This window comes from Nuphar pumila, chromosome 11 (assembly GCF_984573655.1).
Source record: "Nuphar pumila chromosome 11, dmNupPumi1.hap1.1, whole genome shotgun sequence".
In the NCBI taxonomy this organism is placed as follows: Eukaryota; Viridiplantae; Streptophyta; class Magnoliopsida; order Nymphaeales; family Nymphaeaceae; genus Nuphar; species Nuphar pumila.
The window spans coordinates 46,274,199-46,300,309 of NC_143259.1; the positions used below are offsets into that span (position 1 = coordinate 46,274,199).

At 38.1% G+C, this 26,111-nt stretch overlaps 1 non-coding gene across 1 annotated transcript; it reads left to right on the forward strand.

Annotated features, from left to right (window-relative positions):
* The first annotated feature begins 16,729 nt into the window (after positions 1-16,729).
* On the forward strand, positions 16,730-16,832 carry LOC149822333 (small nucleolar RNA R71). The gene has a single exon (XR_016426332.1). It is a non-coding gene; the product is annotated as a small nucleolar RNA R71 (small nucleolar RNA).
* The last annotated feature ends 9,279 nt before the right edge of the window (positions 16,833-26,111 follow it).

A 26,111-nucleotide genomic window follows, 5' to 3' on the forward strand; every position in this document is an offset into this window, starting at 1 on the left:
TCTATCGTCGTGGATTCAGTTCAGAGTATTCCAGATGTTTAGACGAAGATGAAGCCAAAGAAGTCGTGCGAGAAGCACACGAAGGCATTTGTGGTGGCCACGTCGGTTACCAAACCCTTGTCAAGCAAATCATCAGAGCAGGTTACTACTGGAAGACTATGCAACAAGACTGTTATCATTATGTGAAGAAGTGTGTGCAATGCCAGATACACGCACCTTCCATCCATGCTCCGGCAACTTATTTACAGTCTGTTGTCTCTCCATGGCCATTTTCTATGTGGGCCTTCGATGTCGTAGGTCCCATCACTCCTTCAGCTTCAAATGGCCATAAATATTTCCTTGCTGCAACAGAATATTTCACCAAGTGGGTAGAAGCTATCACTCTTCGCACAGTAGAAGGACGACACGTGGTCTCTTTTATTCACAAGAACATCCTTTGCCGTTTCGGCATCCCACATGACATTGTGTCAGACAATGGCAGTCATTTCAAGAATGAAAAGATGAAAACATTCTGCTCAAAATTCAAGATCTATCACCATTTTTCCGCTCCATATTATCCTCAAGGGAATGGTCAGGCAGAGGCCACCAACAAGATTTTAATTCGTATTTTGGAGCGAACTGTGGAAACAGGCCGTGACTGGCATGAGAAAATCCACGACGCACTATGGGCCTATCGGACCACCATTCGTACACCAACGAATGCTACCCCATCAGAACTGGTCTATGGAACAGAAGTAGTGTTGCCGCTACACGTTCAAAAGCCCGCTTTGAAATTTGCATCGCTTCTGCAATTACCCCTTGATCAATACCAGCAGCAGCGACTAGTACAGTTAGACTTACTCGACGAGAGAAGGTTAAAAGCAGCAGAGCATGCTCAATCTTATTGCCAGAGAGTAGCCAGGCAATATGCGAAGTCGGTCATCGAAAGAAGATTCAAAGTCAATGAGTTAGTGCTTCGATCCACAGCTTATCTCAAGCATCATCCTGGCGGTAAATGGTCGCCAAATTGGGAAGGCCCATATGTCGTCAAAGAAGCATTACCCCGCAACGCATATCGGCTCATCAATGCCGATGGGGTAGAATTGCCAGATCCTATTAACGCGCGACATTTGAAAAAGTTTTATACTTGAAACATTTATTCTTCTCTTGTAAATCCTTCCTGTTTCCTTCAGATAATGATCCAACCTTCTTTCCCAGTTACACTGGGGGCATTTTTAAATTTTTGTTCTGTATGCAGGCAGGATAAACAAATTTCTCATTTCATGCACTTGTGCATTCATAGGCATCAATTCATATTCATTTGCATTCAACTGCATGAACAACAATCCAGTCAGTATTGGGATTTCAACAAACAGTCCCATCACAATTCCTAACGATTCAAAATCAAAAGGTCATCACCAATACTGAACCAAAAACCCAGCGCTCGGACTGGTATTATTCCAAAATCCAGTACTCAAACTGGCACATTTTCAAAATCCCAATTTTTCAGAAAACCGAGTTCCGACTCGGGTTTTATTTCAAATAATTTTCATTGGTTGATCCGGGTTCCGACTCGTGATCTCTGTATTTCATTCGAGCTTTGACTCGAATTCATTATTCTCCTTTGTTTATCCAAGTTATTTCGATCATCAGAGTCTGTCAGTTGCTCAAAATTCGATGTTTTGCCCTCTAAATTCCAATTTAAATATTCAAATCAGGCAATTCTCCAATTTCGACCTCTGGGTCACCCAATTTTCAATTCTCAATTTCAAATACCAATTTCCAATTTTGACCTTCGGGTCAATCAATTTCCTACCTTCAACTTTCGGGTCAATCAATTTTTGATCTGTTGGGTCGCCCAATTTCCGAAATTTCGACCTTTCGGTTAACCAATTCCAAATTTTCGACCTTCGGGTCAATCAATTCTCAATTTCGACCGTTAGGTCATTCAATTCCCAATTTTGACCCCAGAGTCACCCAATTTTCAATTTCAAATTCCAATTCTCAAATTTCGACCTTCGGGTCACTCAATTTCCAAATTTCGACCTTCGAGTCACATAATTTCGATCTTTTGGTCAACCAATTCTCAATTTCGACCGTCAGGTCATCCAACTTTGACCTTCGGGTCAATCAATCTCAATATCTAATTTCAATCATTTTCTCTTGCGAGAGACCCTTTTTAGGGAGAGTTCGAGGGAGCTCATTCTTTTTGCATGCTATCCAACTCGTTCACTTAGCCCCTTTTCAGGGAGAGTTTGAAGGGACTCGCGTCTTTGTGAACCGTTTGCAAAACAATTTCCAATTTCACACAAGAAACCCTTTTAAAGGGAGAGGCTTGACGGAGACTCGCTTTTCTTGTGACCCCCCAATTTCATACTAGGCCATTTTCGTCATGAAAGACCCTCTTTGCAGGGAGAGTGTGATGGACTCGTTCCTTTCATGACCCAATTTTCAGACCTCACTATTTTCGGCCCCCTTTCCATAAGAGAAGCCTAATATTAGGGAGCTTTGACGAAAGCTCAATTTCTCTTCGAAAGTTCGTTTTGCAAACACCTCCTCTTCAGGGAAGAGAGGAGTATTTCCCATTTCCCATTCAGGTAAGGGCCAAGCCTGAGTCTCTCTTTTTGGGGAAAAAGAGAGGAGAATCTTCGTCACGGATGTGTTGAACCGGACTTCAAATACTCACTTTTACCAAGGATTTCAAGAAAATTTTGTCAATTTGTCAATCAATTGTTGATTTCAGAATCTTTATTGCACAAATCTTTATTTCAGTTTACCTTCAGCATCATTTCCAAAAGAGTGAAGCTTTCGCGAAAAGAGATTCAAACCTCAAATTCTTTCTATCGGCCAGCCAAAAGGATGAAGGATAAATCCTCGATATGGCCAGCAAAGAAAATTCAATGTTTTGCAAAGCCATGGATGATCGATATTGATCGCAGTCAATGGCGCATCTTTAAAGGCTATTCTTGTAAAGACGAGGCAGTTGAAATATCCTGAGTGCTAGAAAAGAGAGCATTTACCCAAGCCTTGTCTCCTCAGAATCATCTAAGCTGCAATTAAGTATCCGCAAAAGGGATCTCTCACCTGTCGTCAAGATGAAGGCGAATTAGGCGAGTAGACCCCCGGGGCCAAAGAAGATTCGAAACATCTCCAAGATGACGGAGTTTGTGACGGATCCTTCCAGGGAAGGTCCAAAGCACTGTCAAGATGAAGGCAGATGCGATGAACCTCTCGACAATCCCTAAAAGATATTTAATTTCAGCTATCATCCAAAGATCTCTAGCCAAGAAGCCAATATCGTCAAAGAAGGATCGAAACATCTCCAAGTTGAAGGAGTTTGTGACGTACCCTTCCCAAAAGAGAGCAAGAAAGGAAAAAGAGACAGAGAGAAAGTCAGAACATCTCCAAAATGAAAGAGAATATAGCCAAAACACCAAAGAGGCCCAAAAGAGTGCAGAAAGATTATCAAGAGAGAAGCTCTCAGGATATCAAACTGCCAAATCTATCAAGAATCCTCTTTAATCTTGTGAAATTCTATTATCAATACTCTTTCATCAACTGCTTTCACAATATCAAATTCTCTTTCTTGTTCATATCAAGGAAATTGATAGCTTCCTTGAAGAAGGTCAATTGCAAGCAATTTGGATTTCAAGTCTCGATTCTACGAAGTGAACCTTGTTTGGAGGTAATACTTTGGGTAGAAAAGAAAGAATATCTTTGCAACAATGTGCAACATTTTCAAAAATTTCGAATCAACAGCAAAATTTCCAACATTTTGACAATATTTTCTAGTCATCCTGACGTGAAGCGAGAGCTTGATGTTCGTTTTCGATGCATCCTAACACCAATTTTAATCCCTCTGAAGGACTTGATTCCTTCCCTTCTTTGAGAGCATGAACTCTCAGATTGCACACTTCCCTGTGTCCCCACTGTCCCATCATAGACAGTCCCATTTCGGTTCGAGGTCGAACCAACAATCATTTGTCGCAAAAGGTAATTTCAAAAGCTATTTAGTCTCAGCAATGAGACACCCAAAATCAATCCTTTTTCAAGCTTTAGGGACCCCATTTTCTTTCCTTTTGCAAAACCCCTGTCGGATTTATTGTGCAAAATCCGAAGGTTCCATCATGGTCTCTTCTTTCGAGGATTCCATCCATTTTCCACCCGATCAGGATAAGGGTATAAACCTGAGCCTCATTCAAGGAGGTATTCCATTTTCCACCCGATCAGGATAAGGGTATAAACCTGAGCCTCATTCAAAGAGGTATTCCATTTTTCCGCCCGATCAGGTTAAGGGTATAAACCTGAGCCTCATTCAAAGAGGTATTTCATTTTTTGCCCAATCAGGTTAAGGGTGCGAACCTGAGCCTCACTTCGATGAGATATTCCATTCCCCAATCAGGTCAAGGGTTGAAACCTGAGCTTTGTTCCATACGAGATATTTCTGTCCCATCCAGGTTAAGGGCATAAACCTGAATTTCACTCTCACAGAGTGAGTCTTTTCTCTCCATTCTTCGCTTCATATCTACCATTTTCCTCGGGCTAATTTCCTCACACCCAGTCAGATCCTTCTAACTGGGGCATTTTTTTTATATAGCCCAAATTTGGTGTGTTTTCTTTGCCACTAAGCTCGGCCATAAGCCGGCTTAGTAGCAAAGAGGGGCATCTGTAAACACCCCAAATTTTCACTCACCATCTCGACATCGCCCTCAATCGGCACGTGTCAGTTCTCCAGAAGCAATGAAGGGCAAAATAGTCATTTTCCAAGATTGAACCTTGAAGAAAGTCCTAAATCTCATTCTTGAGCCTCAAAATTTCTTTATTTAGGTTCAGAGACATCTTCAAATTGCAAAATTTCAAAATCCTCTTTCTGGACAAAAGTTAGAATTTTCAAGTCCGAGCTCAGAGTGACATTTCACTGAAACATGTCTTTGCATCGCATTGCATGAACACTTTGCATCATTTCATTACATAGCATATCAGTTTGAGATCCAGAACTCCTGATTTGCAAAATTATCCATCCAGATTTGATGTTTAAACTTTTTATTGATTTTTAAAACCCTGGGTATTCAAAACTACCAAATTTTCCCATTTTACCCCCAGGACTTTGAATTACAAAAATTTTCTCAACAAAACAATCTGGATATTTGGATATTGATTTTAAAGATTTTATCTCAAAACTGTTTTTGCAAAAGATTTTAAATCTCTTTACAAATTTTGTTTTTACATTTATCCATATTTTTGCCCTGAAAACCCAATTTTTCCAAATTCTTGAAAAAAAAAAAAACAAAAAACAAATAAGGTTTTATCTCGTATCTTCAAATAAATGGAGCGGGACCCACCCGAAATCCATACCAATTTGCAAATTTTCTTTTTTTATTTTTCTCAATATTATTCATTTTTAGTTAGTGGGCCCACACACGTGGCACCCCACTTGAAAATAAAAGATTTGCAAAAACAAAATAAAGCTTTATTTTCAAAAGGATTTTAAAAGTGAATTGAGGTGGCATTTCCATAAAAGCCTCTCATTTATTTCCTTTTTATTTTATTTGTTTTAATAAAATTTTTTTTTTTTAGAAAGAGGCAGCCTTAAAGTGGCACAACCGAACTTCCAAAAAAAAAAAAAAATATAATATAATAAATTTACCTAAAACTTAGGTAAATGAAGCAAAGTTTTGAAAAAACCCAAGATGCGCTTTTTTTTTAAAAAATAGCAAGTTTTAAAAATTCGGTTACAAAACTTTCAAAAAGTTTTCAAAAAAAAAAAAAAAGGAAAAGAAAAGGGTAACGGAAAGGAAAACCTGCGTTTTTTTTTAAGAGGGGAAAGTTTCTTTTTAAAAAGGGGCAAAGGATTCACGAAAAAGGGGGGGATTGACGGTTTTTCTTTTGGGGATTTCTGCAGGGATTTCATCCTGGACGTGTGCTGGCTTTCCCCATTTTTTTTTTTTTTTGGATTCAGCCCAACAGCAGAGGGGAGGGAGCTTCCCTTCTCAGCGTGGAGTCCCCTTTCATTGGCAGCAGCCACCGGTCTTCACCACCAGCGCCCTTGTCCATTGAAGAGGAAGGAGTTTGCATCTTCTTCAGTCCCAACCATCAGGAAACAGCCCATTTCCCTCAGCAGCCATCATCTCCCATCATTTCCTTCAACCCAGCAGGCTGCCATCATCCTGCCGCCCAGCCAGCAGAAGCTACATCCAGCTTGAAACACCCAGCAGCAGAGGACGCCCTTTTCCTGCTATCTATAGCCACTTTGGTGTAGGGAATCCAGCAGGTTCTTTCCTATTTCCTTCAAATCCAAGCTGCACATTCAGTCCAGCCAATAGGAGGGTTAGCGTGAAGACCATCTTCTTCAGCACACCACCCAGCAGGAGACCCAGTGGGAGGTCTTCCATCTTCAGCCTTCAGCCCATCATCCAGCCGCCCAGCCCACATCCTCATTTCTGTTAGCTTAAAAAAAAAAAAACGATTTTCATTGGCTCTCTGCAAGTCAATTGGAACAGGGGATATATAGGTAACGTATATCTGTATGTATTTCTATTTAGTTCTTAGTTATTAAATTAAGATCTGGTTGCAGGATTTTAGTTGGATTTGATGTAAGAGGAAGGACTGCTTAAGGCCTCATTTTCAACCTAAAAGCATTTCCTCTGTATATTCTATATCAGCTGATCGATTATTCCATAGATGATTGCCTAAAGTCCATGTTTGAATCCTTAATAAGTTGCAAAAGGCTGTATATCTGCTATCGTTCCTTCTTTTGCACATAAGTATTCACCTTTTGTGATCATCTTTTAATGCTTTTACATCAGCTGATAAAATATATATATATATATATATATATATATATATATATATAAATAAATAGTCTTTTGTCCTTCACCGATTATGAGTTCCTATCAGATATGTGTTAGTGATATTAATAACACCACAGTGATGATCAATAACAGGTCTGAAACTTATTGAAATCTCATAAAATCTGATTATTATCTGTTTGTATAAGCCATAGGATATAAGTGGTAATCAGTCTTGCAGAAAATTTTGTTTATATATATCCCTTAGTTTATGTCTTTACCTTAATCCTCACTATGCTTTATAAAATTTAGCAGATTAGCATCACCGTGTTAACCCCATGGCTTGTAATATCTTGTCTACCTTACTGGAAGGGCTGCATCTGCTTCCATTCCCAATCATGAAAAGTATATAGAGAAGATATCTCACTACTTCTTTTTACCAAATCCACATTTGTGTCATTATGAAATTCTGTTATTTTAGGGATTGAGTCTCACAATGCAAGTGCTGTATATCAGCACATACAACGTTTGGGCCTGTGTATTTGTAATGGCAGATTTCATTTAATCGTTTTCCTACGTTTGCGAAACCCATAGCAAGGGCAGCAGGCTGTAACTTTCTGTATATTGTCATTTTGTCAGCATTGTCAGGGTATATATTCAAGGTTGACTCCACCGATTTCCCTGTGCTTGCTGTAGCTATTAATACCTTCATTTAACATAGCAACAATCATATCTTATGCTCATCTTAATTCAGTATTTCTTTTGTTATGCCAGCTTATGACAATATATCTTTTTGTTGCAAAATTCGGGCTATCCTTACCTCCATACCTTCGTTTCAAAGATACTAGCTGTATATTAACATGTCATTCATGTATGTAATGACAAGTAATCATCCCCTGCACCTTTGAAATCATTCCATAATACCTTTGCATCATGTGTTATACACGTTTTGTATATCATGCATTTAGCCACTCAATTTTCTGCAGGAATGCAGTCTTGATATTCGGCCATTTTCATGGATGGATATTTTAATATCCGTTCATGATTTCTTGGCCATCTTTTGCACGCGTCATTATTGATATATAGGGAAGCTCCATACCCGATTTCATTGAGAAATATGTTGTAATTTGAGAAATATGATTATGTAAAATTCCCTACAGAAACTGTATATACCTGTATTTTTTTTATTTTACCCATTATATGGAATTTTCATTAAATATGTATATTTTCTCATCATAGGTATATACATATCTAGGTATATGTATGTCTATTGTATATCTACCTATATGTATACGTATATATGTATATACATATGTATATATATATATATACATATATACATACTTATATATATATATATATATATATACCTTCATGTGCATTGGATATCATATATATTTTTCCTTTTCTTTTACTTTTTTTTTTTTTTTTTTTTGTATATATATCGTCATTACCATATATCATTTAGCATAAATTCAAATATTTCTATATCTACATATATATCTTTGTTGTATATAGTATATATGTTCATTCCCTCGGTTATTTTGTACTAACTCTCATTTTGCAGGAAAATCTAGAAGATGCAGATTCCTTGGCTCCATTTCAATTTTCTTTTACTTTATGTTATGCAATGTAACAATCCAATGTAAACCTTGGAATAAGATTTACTTTTATTGCTTAGATTAGGCCGCATCTCATATAGTTTGATTTCAGTAATATCCTGATTCCATGATGCATATATCTCAAATTTTCAAAATTCACCGTGGATGAACACGAATGGCACGTGCACCAACTCTTAGAGAGTTGATGAACTCGGTGGAATCCATATTTACGGCCCTAGTCGGAATATGGACGAGACCCAGATCCATCATCTCTCTACCAGTAACATTGAGCCTACACTCTTAGGTTATCTTGAAAATGCACCTCATATTTCCAATGTTTTCAAAATATTGTGAATTAACTCAAATAAACCCTGAATATATTCATGGCCACAGTCAGAATATATGAAGGATTTACTTTGGCTTAATCCACATTTTTCCAACAAATTTTTCAGAAAGTTTTTCAAAGTGCATTCATTCATTCAAATCATTTGCATCATTCATTTTTCTCATGATTTTCTCAAAAGATTTTCACTTCATGGAATCGATTTTCTCAAGAAACTATGATGATATTCGGAGTTGGATTTTCCAAATCAAAGTTTTCCTATGATTTTTCTTGAAAATGTTATTTTCTTAAGATTCTTTTCAAAAGGAATTTTTCATCTTTCTCAAGAACCCAAGTTGATTTTCCAACATTTCAAAAGACAAGATTCTCAGGAATTCAACTTCCTAAGTTTTGAATTTCTTTCTCCAAAGAATTTTCTATAAATTTTCTATCATTTCCTTGAGAAAATTCTCAAAGTCCGAGTTATCCCGACAAATGCTTTCCTTTTCAAATGATCATCTTTTCTCAGGAATTCTTCCCATTTTCCTGAGATACTCATTTCTTCATAGTTTTCCAAGTTTTATAAATTTTCTCAAAATTTTCCTGAGATTCTCATTTTCCAAGTCTTTATAAATTTTCTTAAAACTTTCCTGAGATTCTCATTTTTGCAAGTCTTTCTAATCTTTCTCAACATTGTCCTGAGATTCTCAATTTTCTAAGTCTTTATAAACTTTCTCAAAATTTTCCCGAGATTCTCATTTAAACTTTCTCAAGATTCTCACTTCTTCAAAATTTTCTAAGTCTTTATAAACTTTCCCGAGATTTCAAACCTTCTTCGTCTGAGTTTTTCTGAGAGATTGATTTCCATCTTTTTCCTGAGAAATGCTTTTCAACTCCAAATGTTTTCTAAGCATACATCATATTTTCCAACTTGCATTTTACAAAATTGCATAGCACATGCCTGAATTCTCTGTGCATTTAGGATAGAACACCATTTCGATGATTTTACTAAGTCAAGCACAATTTTGGTCCTTGGTTCGATTACCCCTATTAAAGGCGGCAGGAACGGTCGAACCTCGTACCGACAGGTCGAGCTCCATCCCATGGATTTTCCCGCAATTTTCAAAACGGAGGCGAGTATTTCAAAACATTTTCCAAAATCCCGTCAAGTTTGAATCGCGAAAGCGTTTCCCTCTCCCTTTCGCAAGGAAGGGAAGACAAGAAAAATTTTGTGACGATAACAGTTGGGTTTTGGGCTTTCTAAGAGTTGATCCAAGGTCCAATTAACCTAATTGGGTCGGATATGGATCCGTGCCCAAACACTGAAATAGCCATAACTCTCTCATTTTTAACTCTGATTTTTCTGAAATTCGAACCATAGCCCCTTACTATCAAAACACATCTAAACATGGGTTTAAAACCTTAAACTTGATACAAAATGCATGAAAAACTTGTTTACATGATGTGCATTTCATGCATCATCAAATACCCCCATGCTTGAATGTTTGTTAGTCCCTTAACAAACCCTAATCATGATATGCACTGAAGACAAGAAATGCTAAGCATGAATGCATAATACTAACTCACTTTCGTAGGAATCACGGTTGCATTTAGCGTATGCAACAAGCCCTTTAAACCCCTAGCTTACACTAGTGGACTAGTAAGGTCTCGTGAGGGTTTGCAGCGATGCTACCCACAAACATCAATGAAGTGGAAGGATGATCTTTCAAAAATATTAGGCTCTTAAGAATGCAGTTGTAATAAATATTTCATGTAATTGACATTCTCAAAACAAGTTTAAAAATCTCATGCCACCACAGTAAAAATTCTTTTCCTTCACTTTTCTAATATTGTAGCTAGTTCATGATTTTTTTCCGAAAGTCAAGTATTCTCATGTTTTACTCATTTATTCTCACTTGTATATTTTCTGCACAGTAATACACATATATGCTTAAGCAATGAAAATTTTCTCATTCAGCACATTCTTTTTCTTTCATTTTCACTCTTTTTTCAACTTTTGATCTCTTGCGCATTCTTCTCATATGAGCACTATTTCGAATAGTCAGTTTTCGTGACCCTTGTAGCGAGCTTTGGGTCAGTGACTCCCAAGTCGGCCGACCTTAGGGCACTAGATACAGAGTATCCCTCGGACTTAATTGCTTGAGTCACTAGACCTTCTATTCTAATAGTTTACGTATAGTCTACCTCTCGTCATGTTTAATGTCTCTATCTCTTAGGCTTTCTATGCAGTCCATGTAACAAGCTTTCGAACCGGTGGCTCCCAAGTCAGCTGGCTTTGGGGCACCAGGTGTAAAACACCCTTCAGATTCTACTTACTCGAACTACAAAGGCCACAGATATCGACTTAGACAAGAAGATGATCTCCTTCGTTATCCTTTTCGTTAAGATACTCAAACACTTCATCTCGTGTCTGAGTTCCACTACTAGGATTCACGAAGACATCAACAACTAAACGTAGCTCTATTCTTTTAAACTCATTTTTCAAACACATCTTTCCATTGCTTATTCTTTCACAAAACATACTGTGCATACTTATACTAAAGTGATTCAAAATTTTCTAACAATCAAATACTATCTTTTCTTTGAATTATCTCATAAACAACTACTCTATTTGACTCAGTTCAGAAAATAAAATTTTTATGGGGCTTAAAAATTTATAAACTGTTAGATTATGTCAAAAACAATCATATATGCTACACTTTGTTCTCAAATGCCTACTTTGATTACCAGTCATACAAAAAATTTTGAAATTTTTGTGTGCATGCATCTAAACCACCCCACCATGCTTGAATGACACTGTCCCTAGTGGCATACAAAATGAATAAAAATGTAATGCAAATGCACACTAAAAGACACTAGCAAACATATGGGAGAAAGGATAGATACAACCTGATTTGCTTTGAGCTTCTGAAGTTGATTTTCATCTGATCCTTGAATTCTTTGAAAGCTCTTCTCTGTACCTGGTAATTGATACACTAAATGTTAAGTTCATCCTGCATACATCAAAACACAAATTAGCACATGTGAAATGAAATAATAAATAAATAAAAACTCTGAAATGAAAAAGAAATAATGTACATATGATACATCCCTCTGGTCGAATCCTCATGCCTTCGTGAGATGCACTATCTCACACTCACCATCCTGCAAGGCATCTGAAATGAATGGCTTCAGTCATTGCCCATTTACCTTGAATGTACCTTGGGTCATAGGATCGAATAATGTCACTGCTCCATGGACAAATACTTCTTTCACAATGTACGGACCTGTCCATCTCGATCTTAACTTCTCTGGGAATAAATGTAAACGAGAATTGTATAGCCACACTTTCTGATCTGGCTCAAACACTTTTCTGACAATATGCTTATCATGAAATGCTTTTGTGCGAGCTTTGTATAATTTGGCATTCTCATATGCATCATTCCTGAGTTCCTCCAATTCTGAGAGCTGCAGTGCTCTCTCTTTGCCAGCCTGGGTAAGGTCAAAATTTAATTTCTTGATAGCCCAATATGCTCTATGCTCTAGCTCGACAGGAAGATGGCATGCTTTCCCGAATACAAGGCGATACGGGGACATGCCAATGGGAGTCTTAAATGCAGTTCTATATGCCCAAAGTGCATCATCTAAGCGCTGGGACCAATCATTGTGGTCCGGACGAACTGTCTTTTCTAAAATTCGCTTAATCTCCCTATTGGACACTTCAACCTGTCCACTAGTCTGCGGGTGATATGGAGTGGTGAATCTATGATTGACAGAATATCTTCTCAGAAGAGAAGCTATCTGTACATTCCTAAAATGTTTGCCACCATCGCTAATCATTGCTCGTGGCACACCAAAACGACTGAAAATGTTGTGCTTAATGAACTTAAGCACTACTCTATGATCATTGGTCTTGGTTGCCACAGCCTCGACCCACTTGGACACATAATCAACCGCCACCAGAATGTATAAATTTCCGAAGGAAGGCGGAAATGGTCCCATAAAATCAATGCCCCAAACATCAAAAATCTCGACTATCAAAATCGGAAGCAAGGGCATCATGTCCCTCTTGGACATGTTTCCAATCTGCTGACATCGCAGGCATCGCCTACAGAACTCATGCGCGTCCCTGTGGAGTGTGGGTCAATAAAATCCTGACTGCAAAACCTTTGCAGCCGTCTTCCTACTACTAAAATGCCCTCCACAGGCTAACGAATGGGAAAAATTCAGAATGGACTGGTACTCCTCCTCCGGAACACATCTCCTAATGATCTGGTCTGCACAGTATTTGAACAACTCCGGTTCATCCCAATAATAGTGCCTCACCTGAGATAGGAATCTCTCACGCTCATTCTTGTTTCAATGCTCAGGTATCTGCCTCGAAACCAGATAGTTCACAATATCTGCAAACCAGGGTAACTGCGATGTACTGACTGACATGATCTGCTTGTCGGGGAAAGAATCACTGATCGGCCTCTGATCCTGCATGGTCTCCACGATCAGTCTGGACAGATGGTCTACTACTACATTCTCGCTTCCCATTCTCGCTTCCCTTCTTATCTCGAATCTCGAGATCAAACTCCTATAGTAGTAGAACCCAACGAATCAATCTCGGTTTGGTGTCTTTCTTATTCAACAAGTATTTCAATGCAGAATGGTCAGAATAGACAACCACCTTCGAACCGAGTAAATTGGACCTAAATTTATCCAATGCGAAAACTACCGCAAGTAGTTCTTTCTCTGTCGTAGTATAATTCATCTGGGCATCAGACAGGGTTCTACTCGCATAATAAATCACATAGGGCTTCCTATTAATGCGTTGTCCTAAAATGGCCCCCATAGCGTAATCAGATGCATCGCACATAATCTCAAATGGGAGAGTCCAATCTGGAGGTCTCAAAATAGGTGCAGTAATCAAGGCCTCTTTGAGAATCTCAAAGGCCTTCATACAGTCTTCACCGAAAACAAAGGGCTGGTCTTTCTCCAATAACGTGCAAAGCGGTCGAGAGATTTTGCTGAAATCTTTTATGAACCGCCTGTAGAATCCCGCATGCCCTAAAAATGATCGAATCTGCCTCACAGAGGTGGGTGGAGTCAAACGGGAAATGGATTCCACCTTCGCTCTGTCAACCTCAATACCACGCTTGGACACAATGTGTCCAAGCACAATCCCCTTCTGGACCATAAAATGGCTATTTTCCCAACTCAGGACGAGATTGGTCTCCACACACCTACTCAGTACTCGAGCAAGTTTTTGGAGGCAATCTTCAAAAGAAGAGCCATACACTGAAAAGTCGTCCATAAAAACTTCCATCACATCATCAATCATGTCCGAGAAGATAGCAAGCATGCACCTCTGAAAAGTAGTCGGGCCATTACAGAGCCCAAAAGGCATACGTCTAAACGCAAAGGTGCCATAAGGACATGTAAACGTGGTCTTCTCCTGGCCGTCAGGATGGACAACTACCTGATTGTATCCTGAATATCCATCTAAAAAGCAGTAGTAGCTCTGTCCTGTGAGTCTCTCTAAGATCTAATCAATGAATGGCAATGGGAAATGATCTTTCCTAGTTGCCACATTCAGCTTCCTATAATCGATGCAGACTCGCCATCCTGTAGTGGTCCTCATCGGAATTCTCTCACCCTTCTCGTTCTCAACCACAGTGAGTCCTGACTTCTTCGGCACAACCTGAATCAGACTGACCCACTGGCTATCAAAAATAGGGTAAATGATTCTGGCATCCAACCACTTCACTACCTCTTTCTTCACCACTTCCTTCATGTTGGGATTTAGCCTTCTCTGCATATCCCTAAATGGCTTGACTTCCTCATCACAATGGATCCTATGCATGCAGAATGAAGGATCAATCCCCTTCAGATCAGCAACTCCCCAGCCAATCGCTGCCTTGTGCTCTCGAAGAATAGTCAGCAATCTCTGTTCCTGCTCCTCAGTGAGCAAGGATGAGATGATCACAGGCAGAGTCTCATCATCTCCGAGGTATGCATACTTGAGTGAATCCGGTAAGGGTTTCAACTCAAGTTTTGGAGGCGACTCGATCGACGATTTGGCGGGGGTCTCCGCAAGTGGTGGAAGAGGCTCCCTGACAGCTCCCCAAGGTGGTCTCTCTGACGACACTCTAGACACATCTACACTATCTACACCGCTATTCTTCTCTATATGGTACAAATCTAAAGAATCCTCAGTAAGGTACAACTCGAGCTGCTCCTCCACTAACTCCTGTGCAATGTCTACATGAAAGCAGTCCATGTCTCCTGCTGGTCCCATCGCGGCATTGAAAATATTCAGCTTTACCTTCCTATTGCCGAATGAGAGATCCATGGCTCCGGTTCTGCAATTGATACACGCATTGGCAGTTACCAAGAATGGTCTACCTAATATAATCGGAGTCTGGTGCTGGGTATCCACTCCTTCCATATCAAGAATAATGAAATCGGCTGGAAAATAAAAGTCATCCACCTTAACTAACACGTCCTCCAAGACACCTCTCGGTACCTTGACGGAACGATCTGCCAGCTGCAGTATAATCGGAGTCGATCTCATCTCTCCTAGCCCGAAAGAATCAAAGAAATATCCGGGCAAAATGTTCACGCTTGCTTCAAGATCGAGAAATGCGCGTTCTATCCGAATATTCCCTATGGTACACACAATGATAGGGGCTCCAGGGTCCTTGAGCTTTGGTGGTGTCTGATGCTGAAGTACTGAACTCACCTGCTCAGTCAGATGGACCCTGTTAGGAACTCGCTCTCTAGATTTACGCTTCTGCGTACATAGTTCCTTCAGGAATTTGGCATATGCCGGCACCTGCTGAATCGCATCAAGCAAAGGTAGGTTGATCTGCACATGCTTGAATATATCAAGCATGTCCTGGATCTTCGCACCTTGCTTTCCTCTATATCCGGGAGACTCTAATGCTTTGGGATAGGGTGGTGGGGGAATATACTCTGCTGGCTCCTCCTCTTTGTGAGAAGGCTCACTCCTATCCTTCTTCTTCTTTGAGGATGAAGATAAAGATGATGATGGAGATGATGATGGGGATGGGGATGATGGTTGAGCCGACGTAGGTGAAACAATGGTCTCTGGCTCCTCTACCCTCTCTCTACTCTCTCTCTCTGCTCTCGACGTGATACTCACATCCACTCCTCAAGGCCATAACTGATTTAGCTTGCTGCTGTGTCTTAGTATGAAATAGGCCTCCAGTCATCTAGTCCTTACCCTTCGGGTTCATGACAGCCTGACTCGGCAATGTACCCTCGGGTCTCCTACTAATAGCCTCAGCTAACTGTCCCATTTGCGACTCTAACTTCGCAATGGACTGTGTATGCGAGCTCAAAATCTGGCTACACTTCTCGAAGGCTTCTTGATTAGAGGTTTTCACCTCTTGGAATGCCTGGAGAAGTCTCTCCTCAAAAGATGTCTGCAGGGCAGACTCCTGCTGAATCGGGGGAGTGACAGAAGAAGAAGAAGACTGAGAATAGTTCGGTCTTTGAAATGACTGAGTAAAAGATGGCTGTCGAACTGACTGAGAGGAAGTAGGCATCTGCATGGAAGACTGTGGATTTTTCCATGAAAAATTGGGATGGTTACGCCAACCCGGATTGTATGCCGATGAAAATGGGTTATTCGGCGGTCTGACGTAACCCTGAGCTGCCTGAACTTGTTCTGGAATAAATTCAGGGTACTGAGCTGCCGACTGGCACAAAGAGTACACACCTGCTGTGTAGTGGATGGTCCTGAGAGAAGCTGGTCCAGCTTCTGAGCAATCATGTCTACCTTGCACTGTAGTGCAGTAGATGGACCAACTTCAAGAACACCAGCTTTCTTCTGAATGCTGGGTGTGGCTCTATTAGAATGAGAGCTCGAAGCATGGTGGAGAGAATTCTCGGCCAATGTATCAAATAACCTCCATGCTTCATCCTCGCTCTTCAGCATGAATGTCCCTCCACATGAAGAGTCGATCATCTGACGATTCTTGTCAGACAATCTATCATAGAAGCTCTGCACCAATTGCCATTTCGGCACCTGATGATGGGGACATTTCCTGAGGAGATCCTTCATTCTCTCCCAGGTCTCATGAAAGCGTTCACCATCTAGCTCTGAGAAGCTAGTGATGGCTCTACGATATTGGTTCGTACGACCAATGGGAAAATATTTCCGAAGAAACTCCTGTTGCAATTGATCCCATGACTCTATTTCTACAGAATCTAAGGACTTTAGCCAATACTTGGCTTTGTCCTTCAATGAGAAAGGAAATAGAGTCAATCTCAAAGCATCATCATCGAAATTCTGTATCTTAATAGTAGAACAAATTTCGAGGAATTCTAAATGTCGGTAGGGATTCTCATGACTAAGACCATAAAAATATGAAAGCATTTGAATAATGCTGGCCTTAATCTCATAATGTGGCACTCCTACATCGGGTCTCCGAATGCAGGATGCCTGAACATAGTCTGTGGGAATGAAGTATTCCCGCAGAGGGCGTGAAAGAACTGGGGGTGGAGGTGGAGGATCCATGTCAGCCATTGTTGCCGAACTTCGATGAGAATGTAAAATTCTCTCTGGGTTGTCAACAAATGGGTGTAATGGGGTTCCTAGACCTCGTCGCCCCTGCATACACTGGTACTAAGACCAGATGTAAGCAAACGACCTAAATCTAAAAAAAAATTAACTAACACAGGTACTAAAATGTAAATAACACAAAATAAACAACTACTAAACAAATATGTTAAACTAATTATGTCAGAATGATCTAACTAAGTAAATGAAATAACAAATTAAACTACTCTATAGTACTGAAAAGATAAATACAGGAAATCACAAACTAAGTTTTTCTAAAACCCACCTGTCTAATCGCTCCTTGCAGAATGAATTTCAAGTGAATCCTAGAAATAACAGAACATGAATCCTATATTTACTAACTATGTTAATCCTATATTCACTGATTAATCCTACTAACTAAAAATAAAACAACTAATTAGCTAACTAAACAAATTAATAAATCAAACTCTAAGAAATAAAGTAATTAATTCGCCGTTCCCTGGCAACGGTGCCAAAATTTGGTTGATATTTTAGAATGCTCTTTTTAAAATGATTATTTTCAATAAGACTTTGGAAAATCGTCAACCAAAAATATAAAACCGACTTTCCACAAAGTGGTAAGTACGGGTCAAATCCTTAGGGAACAGGAATTAAACACAATATTTCTATAAAATTTAACTTATTAATGACAAATGTCAATCTACAATTATAAAGAAAAGTAAACAAGCACTCAGTCTTCTGCTCCACACCAAGGGTATTTCCGTCTTTTTGCCACTTAGAGAATCTTCTCACTTGGACAATAACCCTGGAAACTAAATATGCTTTTCAACCTAAAAATGCAGAAAAATACAAAGTTAGTTTTCTATTCTACCAATGAAAACAATAACTAAAACTATTTCTAATTTTACGAAAATAATAAAACAAATGTTATTTATCAAGCAAAAATTAAATAAAATACTAAATTAATTCTAAAATTAACCAAATTAACTCTATTAATGATGTATGATGATTATGCAACTCCTAAAATGCAGAAACTACTGAAAACAAGTCTAAATTACCGAAACTAAGAAAATTACGAAACTACCCCTAACTAGTGTAAAATAGCATTCTGACAGGTTATCGGAAAACCACTGTTTGACAGGGCAAACGAGGTCCGATTTTCCCCAAATTTGTTCTGTTCTAAAACTGACAGATTAAACAATCTTACAGTTTTTACAGAATCGAAAAACAGTATCTGGAACTCCAGATATAAGCGTTTCAAATCTGGGAAAAATCAGGATATCGAAGGTCCTGTAATTTAAAAACCAGAAAAAACGGTTTTCACAAAATGCTTAAAAATCAGACCAAACCAACTCGGATTGAGCTGAAATTTGGTCTGCAGTTAGCTAACACGTTGATAAAGTGAATAGAAAAAGAATTTTCTAAAAACTTGGAATTTTTGCACATGAAATTATGACAGTGCGATGGGGCAAAAATCTGGTTTTTCTTTCAATGCACTATTCACTATATGAATATATTTTAAACACTATGAACGTAATCTAACTATAATGCAGACTTAAATAATCCTATATGACAGATTATATGCGGAGATTGAATATGATAAAACTAAATGAGATCTAAATAACAAATGATATGCATTTCATGACTGTGCGCTGAATGGGCTAATGATGCAAATGTTCCTAAAGTACTAATACATGCAAGTATCTATATGCATAAGACATGCAATACACATAAACTAGATACAACTATGCTAACTAAACTATTAATAATAAAAAGAAATTAACAAGCACACATTAAATCAACCAATGATAAAATCTACTTAAAATGATTAAATAAATAACTAAACTAACTATTCTAAAGACAATATGAATTAAATCTAAAAGAGAAGAGACCACTAAAGAACCATGGGGTGTAGACTTTGGAATAGGACTAGGGTTGACTCAACTAGGCTCTGTCTTGACTTAACTAGGTTCGGGTTGGCCTAGGTGGGCTCGGTTTGGTTTGACTAGGCTAGAGTTGGGTTAGGTTTGACTTGGACTAAATTGGATTCGGTCTAGGTTTGGTTTACTCGACTAGGCTTATACTAGAGGCACGACTCACCTAACCACGTCAATTAGGTTGACTAGGTTAGGTTAGGTGAAGTAGGTAGGATAGATTGACTCAACCTGGGTTGGACTCGGTCAGGGTTAGGTTTTGACTAAGTTAGGTTTGACTAAGACTAGGTTGGACGCGGTCTAGGCTCGGTTAGGTTTAGTTCTGGGGTTGACTTAGCCAACTCGGGGCGGTTTGATTTAGGTGGCTCGGTTGACTTGACTTGGACTTGGTTAGGGTTAGGTTTAGGTCTTGGACTCGGTTTAGGTTTGACTTAGTCAACTAGGCTCGAATGGGGTAAGGTAAGCTCGGTTGACTCAAACTAAGGTTGACTTGACCAGGCTCAAGTGGGTTGAACTAGGTTTGACTCGATCTAGGGTTTGGGTTGACTCCACTAAGCTTGACTAAAGTTGGGCTTTGGTCTTAGACTCGACCTAGGTGTGGTTTAGGCTTTGACTTAGGCTAGGCTAGGTTTTGACTAAACTCAAAGGGGGTGTAGACTAGGGGTTGACTCGACCTACCTCGGTTTGACTAGGTTAGGTCTAGACTAAAGTAGTAACCTCCTAATTAAGCTACAATTAATCCAAAGTTCACGATTTTAATGGAGAAGGTTGGAAAAGGAATGTAATAATTACCAAATTCCAAATTTTGAAATGCTTTGGATTCTCAAAAATCGCCCCATTTAAAGAGGGAGTTACACTCCTTAATTGCCTTTAAAGCTCCTTTTGGAAAAATGGAAAGACCAATCTAAAAATACACGATTTTTTGCTTTTCAAGATGGAATTAAAATACTTTTAATAATCTATGGAAATCGTGTAGCTTAGATTGGAATTTTTGTTTAATGCCAAAAACACTTTCCAAAGTTAAGGAGTAACTCCTTCTTTAATACCCATTCAAAATTCAAATTCTCCTTAAATGCCTCACTTCTCAAAAATCGCCAACCTCTAAAAGGGCTACTTTCTAAACTAATATAATTAATTCTACCTAGGGAATAAAAGGAATTAAATAAAAAATGATTTCCTAGGAGTTAATGCTAACCTAATTCCCAAAACCTACTTAATTAACCCCTAAAAACGGCTAGGAAAGAAAACCCTAATACATTGAACCTAGACACCTTCCTAACTCAATTAATGACAATTAATAATTTCTAAAAATTCGACCAAGAGCTCAAGGGGAGCTCTAATGGCTGCCGCCCCTCCTTGGGGAAGAAGAAGACTAAAAAAAAATGAAAAGAATAAAAAAAATCTTAAACAAAAAAAAAACGACTTACTAAGGAATCTTATTTTGATAGAACTAAATTAAAATATGATGAAAAGAACTCCTAACTCCCCTAATTGCAAACATGAACATCACTATGCTGGAGTTTATTTAAAAACGTAAAGAAAATAAAAATCCGACTCTTGTAATTTTTGTTTTTCAATAGATTCAAAACACCAAAAACACAAAATGCTAAAAACGATTATTGAGAATTATCCTAAACGAATGAAATGACTTAACACAACTTTATAATGCTGTTAACACCCAAAACACATAGCAAACACACGGTTTACCAACATCAACACACACATTTAACAAAAATACAAAGATCGGCTAGAACAATCCTAGCCGATTTTTTTTTCTTTTTCCAAAAATGAAATCAAAACAAGACAAGCAAAACCCACGAACAAAATGAATTAAAATAAACTTTTTAGGGTAGGATTTTCAGCAAAGAAACACAATACACATGCTGGACATAAAACATTCAGAACAAAAAAAAATATTTTTGTGAAAATCAAGAATCGGCTAGAATAAGTCTAGCCGATTTTTGGATTTTTCTTTTTAATTAAAACCAAATGCAACCCACACAAAAACCGAATAATGTAAATCAAAATGAACACCTTTTTTATTGGATTTTCTGTAGGAACAGAACCACAAACATACTGGACAGACTTGAAGAATCGGCTAGATGAGGATCTAGCCGATTTACACGATTTGGGAGAAAAACGTTGGAAAATCAAGATGCAAACGAATCAAACAATGACATAAACCTAATCTAACGTGCTGGTCTATGCACGGGATCTATTCTAAGGTTGAAACAAAAAGAAAAACAAGAAACACACAGAAAAATAATAAAAAGAAAACCCACACCCAATTCGGTTTTATCTAGAAGAGAAGGAAGAAGAAGACCTACCTTTTGGAAGATCTGACGACCGGAGAGATGAAGAAGAGAGGACCGTGGCTGGAGATGGACGTCCTATACAGTTCGAGAATGCTGTACTTCACCAAAAACGGCACCTTTTGCATCTGCTACACGTTGAAGATCCACCGACGATGGAATGTGAGCCGATTCGCGATCGGAGGGTGTAGAAAGCCGGATGGAGGTAGGGCCGGCTCACCTTGGTGGTGTGTTGCGCACTCCCGCCCAAGGTTAATGGTCTCCACCTCTGCTACACCTGCAAAAATACAGAAAAATGGTGAAAAGACAGCAAGGAATAAGAAAGAAATGAAAAGAAACCAAAGAAAGCTTGAAAATATGCTTGATAATCAAGCATAGATCGGTCTTCAATGGCCAACACGTGGGGGAGATGGAGAGGAAGGAGCTGCTGCTGTAGAGTCACTGTAGGGGGCGTCCAAACACAGCCAAAGACGCCTAGGGCTTCTCTAAAAAGTATATTTATACTTTTTGGAATTTGCAAAAACAATGTTATAAAAAATATATTTTCTAGGCACCTCTTTCTGGGGGGTTTTCAGAAAAACTTTTTGAAATGGATTTGGATAGGCGTGTGGGTTGGGTTTTGGGCTTTCTAAGAGTTGATCCAAGGTCCAATTAACCTAATTGGGTCGGATATGGATCCGATCCACCTCGAAATCAATGCCAAAACACTCAAATAGCCATAACTCTCTCATTTTAACTCTGATTTTTCTGAAATTCGAACCATAGCCCCTTACTATCAAAACACATCTAAACATGGGTTTAAAAACTTAAACTTGATACAAAATGCATGAAAAACTTGTTTACATGATGTGCATTTCATGCATCATCAATCGACTTTGGGAAGAAGGTCGGAGAAGATATGGGTACAGGGAGAGGAAAGAAGGCAATAGGAGGGGAGCTGCTGTAGGGTTTTCTTTAGAACCCAAAACGAAGAAAAGAGAACTAAAAAAAAAGGATTGAGAGGAATAGGGGACATTCCTTCTGGATGCTGCAGGGAGGGTCATCTTTCTTCAGCTGTTTGGGAGAAGTCGAGAGAAGAGAGGCTCGATGAAGCCGTGGAAGAAGAGTCTTGTTTTTTTTCTGAACGCTGGCTGGATCTGACTCCTTCAAACACGAGAATAAAGCCAAGGAAAATGATGGATCCTCGAGAAGAAGGAGGGTGCGAAGGTGAAGAGCGGCTGATGCTGGAGGAAGAGGGGTGCGGGGGTGAAGAGGCGATCCTCAACCCTTCCCCTTTGTGCCTCTTTTAAAGAGGAGGGAGGAGAGTTTGGTTGCCGATGGATGGAAGAGAACGGAGGTTTGTTGCAGATCCATGGTTGAGAAAGGGGGAAGGAGTGAAGCCGTCCGATGGGGAGGACCCTTCTGGAAGGTAGCCTGCGAGAGAAGGAGAGAGGTTTTCTGTGAGAGTGAGAAAAAAAAGCTTTGTAACCTTAAAGAAAATGCGATTTTTTCCTTTTTTTCATAAAAACCCTTCTGTTTTAAAGATTTTCAAATGGCCTACTCTTTTTCAAAAGCTTTTGCAAAAACTATTTTTAGTTTAAAAGATTGTCTTTCAAAAGAGTTTTTCAAAAGTCTGAATTTTGTTTATTTTCTATATTTTTTTTTATTATTTTTTTTTCTTCACTTTATATACATTTTATGATATTTTTGAAAACAAAACTCTAAAACTAAGAATTTTAAACTAATTTTACAAAATTTCAAAATATTTATATATAAAAAAAATCCAGGTTATTTTGAGAAAATTTCTTCAGAAAATGGGTTTGGACCCAAGTTTTGAGAAAGTGTTCAAGTTTTGAAACTCGAATCGAGAAATACAACATGATTGATCCAAACGGATGTCGAAGGGACTGTCCGAGCTATTTAAAGACTATTTTTGGTATTTTCTATAATTTTAATTTAAAATTTGAACAAGGAGACTCAGATTTGGATCTGGACAATGGATCCAAATCCGAAATCAATTTAAACATATGAAATGAATTTGATTTCAATAAGACTTGAGAAATGAACTGGATTTTAGATTTGAAATGACCCATTTGCTCAAAAAATGAATTTAGGGGGCAAGAAGTAAATATTTAAAAGATTTTGAAAAATTTGGGGTGTTCACAGATAGGTTGGGTGAGATAGGCTCGGACTAAAAATGACTCGACTAGGCTTGACTTAGATTAGGTTAGGTGTGATCATCGCAAAATTTTTCCTCTCTCGTTGATTTCTCTCTCTTCCTTCTCTTTTCCTTTTCTAACCCCTATTTTCCTCCTTTTTGAAGGGAGTAAAATAAAAGAAAGAAAAGAAAGAGAGAAGAGAATAGAAAGAAAAAGAGAGAGAAGAGGAACTATTTTGCACGGTCTCACTTGACCTTTATTTGAAAATATTTAGAAAAATTACTTGCCTCCGTTTTGAAAAATGTTGCGGGAAAATAGAGAGACGGGATTCGCTCGTCGGTACGAGGTTCGACCGTTCCTGGCGCCTTTACCAGGGGTAATCGAACCAAGGATCGAATCTATGCCTTTTGCTTTGCCTAAATATAATCTAAGAATTTATTCTAACTCTAAATGCACAAAGAATCATGCTTGTGCAATGCAAGAATGTATGCTCTTTTGAAAAGAAGTATTTCTGAGATAGACTTGATGAAGAAATGATTTTCTAAACAATCGAATTTAACTTAGAACTTGAGATAGATCAGAGAGGTTCTAAGCCTTTGAAGTAATTTAGAGTTGGAGGAATAAATCTTGATTTTGAGAAAGAATGATTTGAAGTTTTGAAAATGAAAGGAAATGAAGTTTCAAAGTCGGAAAAGGGACTTTGAATTTTGAACTTGAATTTTAGGAAAGAAAAATGAATATTTGAGATGGAGTTGAATTTAGATTTTGAAGTTTGAAATTTGGAATGGACTGAGAAAATCAAATGGTGTTTAAGAATAGAAATGGATTTAAAAGATTCAGATTAGCTCCGGAAATGGAATTGAAATCTAGAATTCGAATTGGATTCCGGATACTAAACAGAATGGGATCCGAGATTTGGAATCCAAGATGGACTTGGGTTCTGGATCCTAAAATGGAGTGGATCTGAAGTCTTAGATCCAAATGTAGAATTGGACTCTGCATCCTAAGATGGATTCGGATCTGAAGTCTGAGATCCAATGTAGAGTTGGGTTCTGGACCCTAAGAATGGATTTCGAATATGAAGTCTGAGATCCAATGTAGAGTTGGACTCTGGACCCTAAAATGGACTTTGGATCTGAAGTCTAAGATCCAAAGTGAAATTGGAATCTGGATCCTAAAGGGGAATTGGATCTGAAGTCTGAGATCCAATATGAGTGTTGAATCCTGGATCCTAAAATGGGTTTTGAGTTAAATTCAGAAGATGAGTCAAGAACTTTCAAGTTAAATTTGAACTTGGAAAATGAATTTTAGAAATTGAATCTTTGAATATACAAATGAATTTCAAAGTCAAATTAGACCTTGAATTTGAAGTTTAGAAGATGAATCAAGAATCTCAAAAGTTAAATTGAACTTGGAGATTGGATTGGAGTTTTGAATATAAAATGAATTTGGAATTTTAAATTGAACTTTGAAATCTGATTTTGAATATAAAATGAATTTGAAATCTTAAAGTTAGACTAAACTTTGAGATTTAAAAATGAAATAGAATTTTGAAAATTGAAAGAATGAATTGGATTTGATAAGGATTGAAGATAGATTTGAAGAAAGTATTTACATTACTTGGAGTTTTTGAAGAAGAAATTTCGGAAATATGATGCAATTCTATCCTAAATGATGAATGAATTTAAAGAATTTGAAATTGGAATTTTGAAAAGCTATCCCATTCTTTAAATGAATTTAAGATAAGATTGAAAATATAATACATCCTTGACTATGGTCATTGAATGTATTATATAATAATCTATATTTAAATTCAGGTGAAGAATGAAACACATTTGGTGCTTTTATAGAATTTAAAATGAAATTAACTCTCAATATACCCTGACTATGGCCATTGGTATATATTTTGAATTAATTTTAAGTTAAATTCTGATAAAAGAAGAAAATATTTAAGGAAAATATGATGAATTTTGAAGACGGATCTAGTGTGGATCCAGTGTTATTTCGTAAAAGATAAAAAATACTAAGTTTTGTCCATACCCTGACTATGGCCATTGATATGGATCATCAACTTAGGATTAATTTACCTCTTACGAAAAAGTGCATGTGCCATTCGTGTTTCACCATTGTGAGATTTTGAGAAATAAGGAAAGAAATGCATGAAGAACAGGTGATTCATGATATCTGCTATGCTCATTCATTCTAATCTAAAACTGGAAACGTAAGGAATTCTCATTAATATCTAGCTTATTACAACGTCAGAGTTGACAAGACATCGAAGGAGAGAAGAAAAGAAAGAAAGAATGTAGCCATAGTAGTTCTTAATGAACTACTATAGTAAAGGGAGATCACAATGGTTTTGTGTGAACCACTGTGAAAAGAAAGCAGAATATAGCTATAGTGATTCTTAATGAACTACTATAGTAAAGGGAGATCACAATGGTTCTGTGTGAACCACTGTGAAAAGAAAGCAGAATGTA